The 7,836-nt window shown below is 33.6% G+C and overlaps 1 long non-coding RNA gene across 1 annotated transcript in view; it reads left to right on the forward strand.

Annotated features, from left to right (window-relative positions):
* Positions 1-4,934: 4,934 nt before the first annotated feature.
* The window catches only part of LOC116842051, a 256,493-nt gene continuing 253,591 nt past the window's right edge, over positions 4,935-7,836 (forward strand). Inside the window, exons 1-4 of the long non-coding RNA XR_004377667.1 lie at positions 4,935-5,153; positions 5,351-5,491; positions 5,653-5,757; positions 6,096-6,141. This is a non-coding gene — a long non-coding RNA (uncharacterized LOC116842051). The remainder of the gene's footprint in view (positions 5,154-5,350; positions 5,492-5,652; positions 5,758-6,095; positions 6,142-7,836) is intronic.

Genomic DNA, 7,836 nt, shown 5'->3' on the forward strand with positions numbered 1-7,836 from the left:
GATTGGAGCGAGATTAAAGCGATTTGTTGAATGAGAACAAACTGGTTCTATGACGAGGGAGCCGTGCATTTTTCAGGAAATCTGCAGAGGGTCGTATTATTTTGTAACTGGTTGGTTCGGTCGGCCATTGTATGGCATTATACGGATAAAAGCTTCGACCGTGCCGGTATAACGGAGAGATTTATTACGGATCGATAACTTCAGTCCTTGTCACTACTCCGATGAAATGTTTGTTGCGCAACGGCCGAAAATAAATCCCCTCTTACGCGGTGCGTGCAAACTTGTGCCCCGATGATGCAGCGATATCTGCGATTTTATATCTCGAATTGAATATTCGCATCGGAGGCTTTAAAGCTTCGTATATTCTCGTGTTGCGATATATATATATATATATATATATATATATATATATATATATATATGTGTACAGATATTCAACAAGATATATAGTTATTATTATATCTATCACTCGTCGTATAATTCTCTCTCTTTCTCTTTCTCTCTCTCTCTCTCTCTCTCTCTCTCTCTCTATATATATATATATATATATATATATATATATATATACACATACATACATACATACATACATATATACATATACAGGGTATCTCACATTCTTCTCCGGGCATTTTGTGGGGACATAGAATGGGTTGATGTGAACATAAAAGTCCTATACCGTTTTGCATATTCGCAATAATTATCGAGATATTAATTGTAGAAAATTTGTGAATGATCATGCAGAATATGGTAAATGAATTATAATAACGACGATTGCCGTCGTTTACTTATACTTTAGGAAAAATTGAACAAAAAAGTCTTCTGCCATTTTCCAAATAATCATAGATTTTTAATTATTAATTAAAGAAGATTATTGCACGATTTTGCGTGATAATGCACTCATCTTCTTTAATTAATAATTAAAAATCTATGATTATTTGGAAAATGGCAGAAGACTTTTTTGTTCAATTTTTCCTAAAGTATAAGTAAACGACGGCAATCGTCGTTATTATAATTCATTTACCATATTCTGCATGATCATTCACAAATTTTCTACAATTAATATCTCGATAATTATTGCGAATATCGCAAAACGGTATAGGACTTTTATGTTCACATCAACCCATTCTACATCCCCACAAAATATCCGGAAGAGAGTGTGAGATACTCTGTGTGTATATATATATATCTGAATTCTTTAAGTTATTTTTAGCAAAAGGAGCGTATACATGTGAGAATATTGATTATTTGCATGAAACAAATAGTTACATATAGAAAATCAGTTGTTATATAGAAAATAAATAATATATATAAAAAATCAATAGATATATATAAATAATAAATTATTTCTCAATACTACTATAATGCAAGGTAGTTATTTTCGTGTTTGAAGACATCATACAATACTTTAATCACAGATTTTTAGTCAATATCAGTTGAACTGATATCCACGTCATGTTATAAGCCAGTTGTGACTGCTCATTATTCAGAAATTACCATATGATTTCGGACATATTAATTTGAGTTGAAAAATTTTTTTCGACACTCTAAGCTCACAAATAAATAATAATTATTTAATAGAAAATTGAAATGAAAATTTAAAATGGGATTTTTAGCCTAAAAAATATTTTATTAGAAATATAAGTCATAATATTAGAAATTAACAAATTAAATTTAAATTAAATTTAAATTCCGACCGCGAAAATTTTTGACTCGAATTAAACTTCGGTATACGCTATCATCGCATATATTGTATGTTACTATACTCTCCGTAATTGGAATATTAAATTATTTAGTTTCTTATAGGCTTAAACAGCGATGTAACTACCTTTGCATTTACTGTTAAATCAACGTGATTTACTAAGCAAGCACTATAATAAATGATGCTTCGAGAGCATTCATATTAAACGCTCACCACAGTGTGTTGATATTGATGTTCGTGAATGTCCACCGATGCATCCTCATCCTTCGTTACATCTCGAACAGCGTCCTTCCTTGTCCAGAATAGTTTCCGTCCTTCGTCGCCCTACGTTGATTGCATTTTATTTTCTGACGCTCGCGACGCGACGAATACTCATATTTTACCGGCGATTAATGGATATAACGACGAGAGAGATATTGATGAAATGTTCAGATTTCTCTTAAAACGAAATCTACTACGGAGTTTAATTAACAAGACACGGGATCGGAATTTATTTGACGAATGTCCACAGAGACACAATAAAGTGCGACACTTGAAAAAAAATGTTCGCGGCACGATAAATTTTGACACTTTAACAAACATTCGCGAATTGCGTGTAAAAAACCAAGTAAACATACTGATTGCGCCGATATTGCGAATCAATTAACGCCCTATGAAAAACATAATTCTGGATGACGTAAATTCTCACGCCAATTGACTCCGCAATTTCTTTGCGGAGATTGCCGCAATTTCTTAACGGCTATGCAGCAGTACTTGTGCGAAAGGCAAGCCTTCGCAACGTCAAGGCGAAGATGACACTTCATCACGCTTTCACGACACGTCCGCGGATTTAATTATTCAACAAAAAATTTATATTCTTTAAAGAGTGAACCGTAATGTAAACGTTAACTCAAAAAGAATATAGATTAACTAGAATCCGTGGTTATCATATGATGTAAACGTAAAGTGCAAAAAATGTAAACTAGAACTCATGGCAAACTCTATCAACCTATACGTGAAAAAAATCTAATCTTAGTTACTATGAAATGTATCTGTTTCTAAGTAACGAAATTCTGACATGTAAAGTTTGGAAAATACGAAAAAATGAATTATATGCTCTTTTATCTTTCTAGAAGCAATTCTTTACATTGTACGTTTCTACGTCCAGGGAGATACTGTGTCGATAAAATTGAAAACTAAAACTTGCAACAATCACGACATTAACACGCGAGCGAATAGAATTACTGGAAACGCGAAACTGTGTTACATTGGCTTGCTTAGCGGTACTTCGCCAGAGCAAACCCCCATGATATTTCGGCGAATTTAATTTAACGAAATTTATATCTACGTAATCTCGCAACGTGAATGAACGTATGAGAAGTCTAAAAATCTAATAATGCTGTTGATCGTGAAATTTAATGACGTCAATGAAATAATCGTGAGTTTCGAGCGTGGTGGCGCAATTTTATGCACATTATACTACTCGAGACAATTAGGAGTTTGAGTGAACAGCTGTGCTGAATATTTTTATGATTAAATACAGAGAAAGAAAAAATAAATAGCTCTAGAATATTATATTTATATAAAGAAGTTAATTAAATAGTAATAAATATGATAGATTTAATATCTGAAATATATATATATATATATATATATATATATATATATATATATATATATATATATATATATATATATATATATATATATATATAGTTAATATATGTATTTGAATAAATAATCTCCTAATTATTTCGAGTAGTTCATTTTGTTTAACAGTACATACATATATGCATGCAAAAATCTACGTCAAATGTAAATCACGTTGATTACAACAATATTCTAATAATATTAACTATTACATATTAACACATACCATCTTAGATCACTGTGTGATCTCATTTTGTCATTTTTTTATCACTAACCGTCAGGGCCAACTACGTTCAGCTACAAGTTCTGAAATAGTAAAAGATTATTTTCTTTATTAAATTTGGAACGTACAGTGATTGAGAGAATTAATCTCTTGTATTGTAAATGAAGTTATGTTTACAGCTATATCTTGGCTTTTAATCAAAAGTATTTGAACGAGTAATATTGTAAATTTGTGAACTTACCTTCAAGTCGATCCTATTCTATTCGAACCGGATCCCCCAGTGCACGATCCGCATACATCACGTCAGGATTTTCCAAAATTGTATTTGTCTTGTGGTCGCAATCTTTGTCGGATCTGAAACAAACAATTGTTTTCATTATCTACAACGATAGCGATGTATTCGGTCTGGACGAATTAAGAGCGAAGATATTATTACGAAAAGAAAATTATCGAGTATATTTCTGTTTCAAACCTAATACATTTCACGAAAATTCAAATATACTTTAAAATATGACGATGCAATCTTTTATACTCGTGACGAAACTTCACGTTCACAAACGGAAGTCAAATTAAATTGTATACAGTACAACTATAGCTCGTGGAATCTATAAACTTACTTTCGTAAAGAAGTAGTTATGCTCAAAGTGAACGGCATTTCCTCCGGCATGAGATCCTTGTAGATTTCGATACACTTCCACGCTGTTCTCTTGCTGATTTCGCAATAATATATGCGCGGTAATATGTACGCGCGCGGGGCTCGTACGCTAAGTAGCGTAGCCGTCCCATGATGCTCCAGTCAATATTGCCGAGAAGACAGTGCTAATGCCGTCCGGCACCGACCGCTGCGTTTGTCGTCACGTTCAAGACTGTGTGAATGTATGTCGCTTATATATGTCTGTTATTAGGAAGGTTGCGCAGTCCACGCCGGGGTGCTGTGTGTAAACATCACTGCGTGTTATTATTTGGCATAGCTCGGGCTACCGTAGCGCATAGAAAAACGCGTGACCTTCTAGAATAATTTAAATCGTAACGTATAAGGGACTACAATATAACGGTTTTAGGGGAGAGAGCGAGTGAGACGGACGATATCGCGCGACGCTCCCGATAACGGTATTTTCGGTTTAGACGAATTAAGAGTGAAGACATCACGAAAAGAAAGTTATCGAGTACATTTCTGTTCCGAATCTAATAAAGATTTCACGAAAATGCGCGCGAATATACCTTAAAATATATGATGCAATCTTCCATACTTGTAACGAAACTTTGCGCTCACAAACGGAAATCAGATTAAATTGTATACAGTACAATTATGGCTCGTGGAGTCTATAAACTTACTTTCATAATGAAGTAATTATGCTCAAACTGAACGGCATCTCCTCCGGCACGAGGTCCTTGTAGATTTCGGCACGCTTTCACGCTGCTCCTTCGCTGATTTCGCAATAATATATGCGAAGTATAATACGTGCGCGGGGTTCGTGTGCCAAGTAGCCGTCCCATGATGCCCCAGTCAGGAGTGGGAGGAGAAGCAAGAAGATAAAGCGCTAATGGCGTCCGGTAGTGACCGCTGCGTTCGTCGTCACGTCCAAGACTTGTGAATATGTAAGTATGTCGTTTATATACGTTTGTTATCGGGAAGGTTGTGCGATCTACAACGTTGGGGTGCCGTACGTAAATATTACGGAGTGTTATTTGGAATGACTCGGGCCGTAGTGTACGGAAAAACACTACTTTATTGCGCGATTTTCTAGAACAATTTAGATCGTGACATATGAGTGACTGTGACGTACCTGTTTTAGGCGGGAGAGCAAGTGAGACGGACGATGTTGTGCAATGCTCTCGATTTACAGCAGCATATTTGAGTCGAATTGAGATATTTTGTGCGTGTCATTATTGCATTGAGGACGAGTGAACTATGGAAATACAGTGGTATATACGGGGTGAGTCACATTTCGCATTTATTAGATTTCACGAAGAAAAGTGCAGCCTAACCTCGTATACCTTATTACCTCGATGTCGTATACCTTCCTATTCATAATCTATTGGTATCGAGTCACTTCTCAATTGTTGTAACTAATCGGGAACAGTGTGTTTTCTGTAGATCTGACTGTGCTTGCGGCAAAGAGACAGAGGCCGACTTGGCGTGCGTGTGTATGTGCATGTGTGGATCGAGTACCGGTTCAGGCACAGCGGGGGCAACACGAAGGTAAATTCCCTGATTTGCTATGCATCCTTTCTAACCCTGTTAAGGCCAAATCACACTAACGATTGGCGATAAATGATTGACGATTGAAGATTGGAACTTGACCAATTGGAACAAAGCAAGCCAAGGCTGCAGCTTGTTCGTTAAAATCTAATCTTTAATTGTCAATCGTCAATCGCCAATCGCTAGTGTGATTTAGCCTTTAAGCTCTTTGAGTCGACAGTCGAGTTAAAAATATTGAAATTACTCGACTCACGTCTATAAAGAGCTAATTCTTTTGTATTTCTGCATACTTTAAATCTAATTAATGTAATGCAATGTAATTTCTTTCCCTGTTTTAGGAAATAGTCAGTTCCAAACAATGAGTGTTGCATAGTTGGAAAATAGGTAAAACATAATATAAAAATTTCAAGTGGTTGCTGCTTATATTGTTTCGTGGAAATCAATGCAACTTACATCTTTTGTAGATTTGCATGTGTATGTACGTACCATTTAACAGCATGTACGTTGTTAGAAAATAATTAGATAATTTAAAATACAACTATCTTGTCTGGGAAATGTTTAATTATCTAACATAATCTTGATACAAAATCTATATCGTTATATAAAATTCAAAAATCATATTTGTGAAAATATAACATTTTAACTGTTTATTCTCTTTTTGGCTTAAGTTATAAGATTATACAATAGAATTATACATTCAATATAAATTCCTAATTGTTTATAACAGTGTACATATTGCATATTAGATTTATGTTTGAAAGAAAAAATATCTAAAAAATAGAAAATAGAAAATATCTATTCGTTAGGTACTATTAACATATATTCAAATTTAAATTATTTTTTTACTTAAATAGTTGTTAAATAGTATTAAATAATTGCTTTTATGAAAAGTTAAAGTTTGAAAAGATATATTTTTTATTTTAAAAATATTTTATATCATATGAAATATAATTATCAAGTAAATATTAATATAAATTTAATTATTGAATATTTTTATATCTTTAATTTTTTAGATATTCTTTTCTCTCGGTATATTTACACAATACTTGCCGTTACCTCGCCGTTACAAAATTTTGCAATCGTCGCGATTATTAGTTCTCTAAATTTCACACAAATATATTCGCTTTTTGATTGTTTTGTAAATATCGAATCTTGTTAAATTTGAGTATCACAAAAGTATTCTTCTGGTAAAAATATGCAATTTAACATAACAGTTTTGATTTTTCAACAATTTTATTCGTATGCGCATTATTCCGCGATTTTTTCTAATTTTAATATTCTACGGACATTGCCCGCGTGACAATATTATTGAATATAGATATTTATTTACAAAAATGTAAGTATACGCGATATATTTTATTTATTTTATTCTTACGTAAGACACTCTATTACGCGCTAGAAATACGTAGTCAAAGAGGAAAGAATTCTGTTCGTGGTAGCTAAGATTACATTTTTCTCGTGTATACGTTGGCAGATTTCACCATGTGATTGCCATAAACCCTAGTTTACATTTTTTGCTGTTTACATCTGCGTTGCATAATTGTCACGAATTTTTCGAATATTTTTCGAAAATTAATATTTATATTCTGATATATTTTTTGAAGAATATGAATTTTTCGTTGAATAATTAAATCCGCGGTTGTGTCGCGAAAGTAAAAGTGTTGCGGAGTATTATCTTCGCTCTGACATTGCGAAGGTTGCCTTCGCACAAGTACTGCTGCTCCGTTAAGAAATTGCGGAGCCAACGGGCGTGAGAATTTCACGCCATCCAGAGTTACTTCTTTTATAAGGCGTCAATTGATTCGCGATATCGGTGCGATCGTTCGTGTTTATGCGATTTTTTTACACACGGCTCGCAATTGTTTGTTGAAGTTTCGAAGTTCATTGTGCCGCGAGTATATTTTTCAAGTATCGAATTTTCTTATATCTCTATGAACATTCGTCAAATAAATTCGTAAAATCCGACTTTGTGTCTCGTTAAATTAATTTAAATTTCTAAATTAATTTTTAGATTCCGATTTAAGAGGCGTTTGATCATTCCATTGATATCATCGTTATATTCGTTATCCGCCGTTAGAG

This window comes from Odontomachus brunneus, unplaced genomic scaffold (assembly GCF_010583005.1).
Source record: "Odontomachus brunneus isolate Ranch 3 - 2012 unplaced genomic scaffold, Obru_v1 Obru_scaffold_020, whole genome shotgun sequence".
Classification (NCBI taxonomy): domain Eukaryota; kingdom Metazoa; phylum Arthropoda; class Insecta; order Hymenoptera; family Formicidae; genus Odontomachus; species Odontomachus brunneus.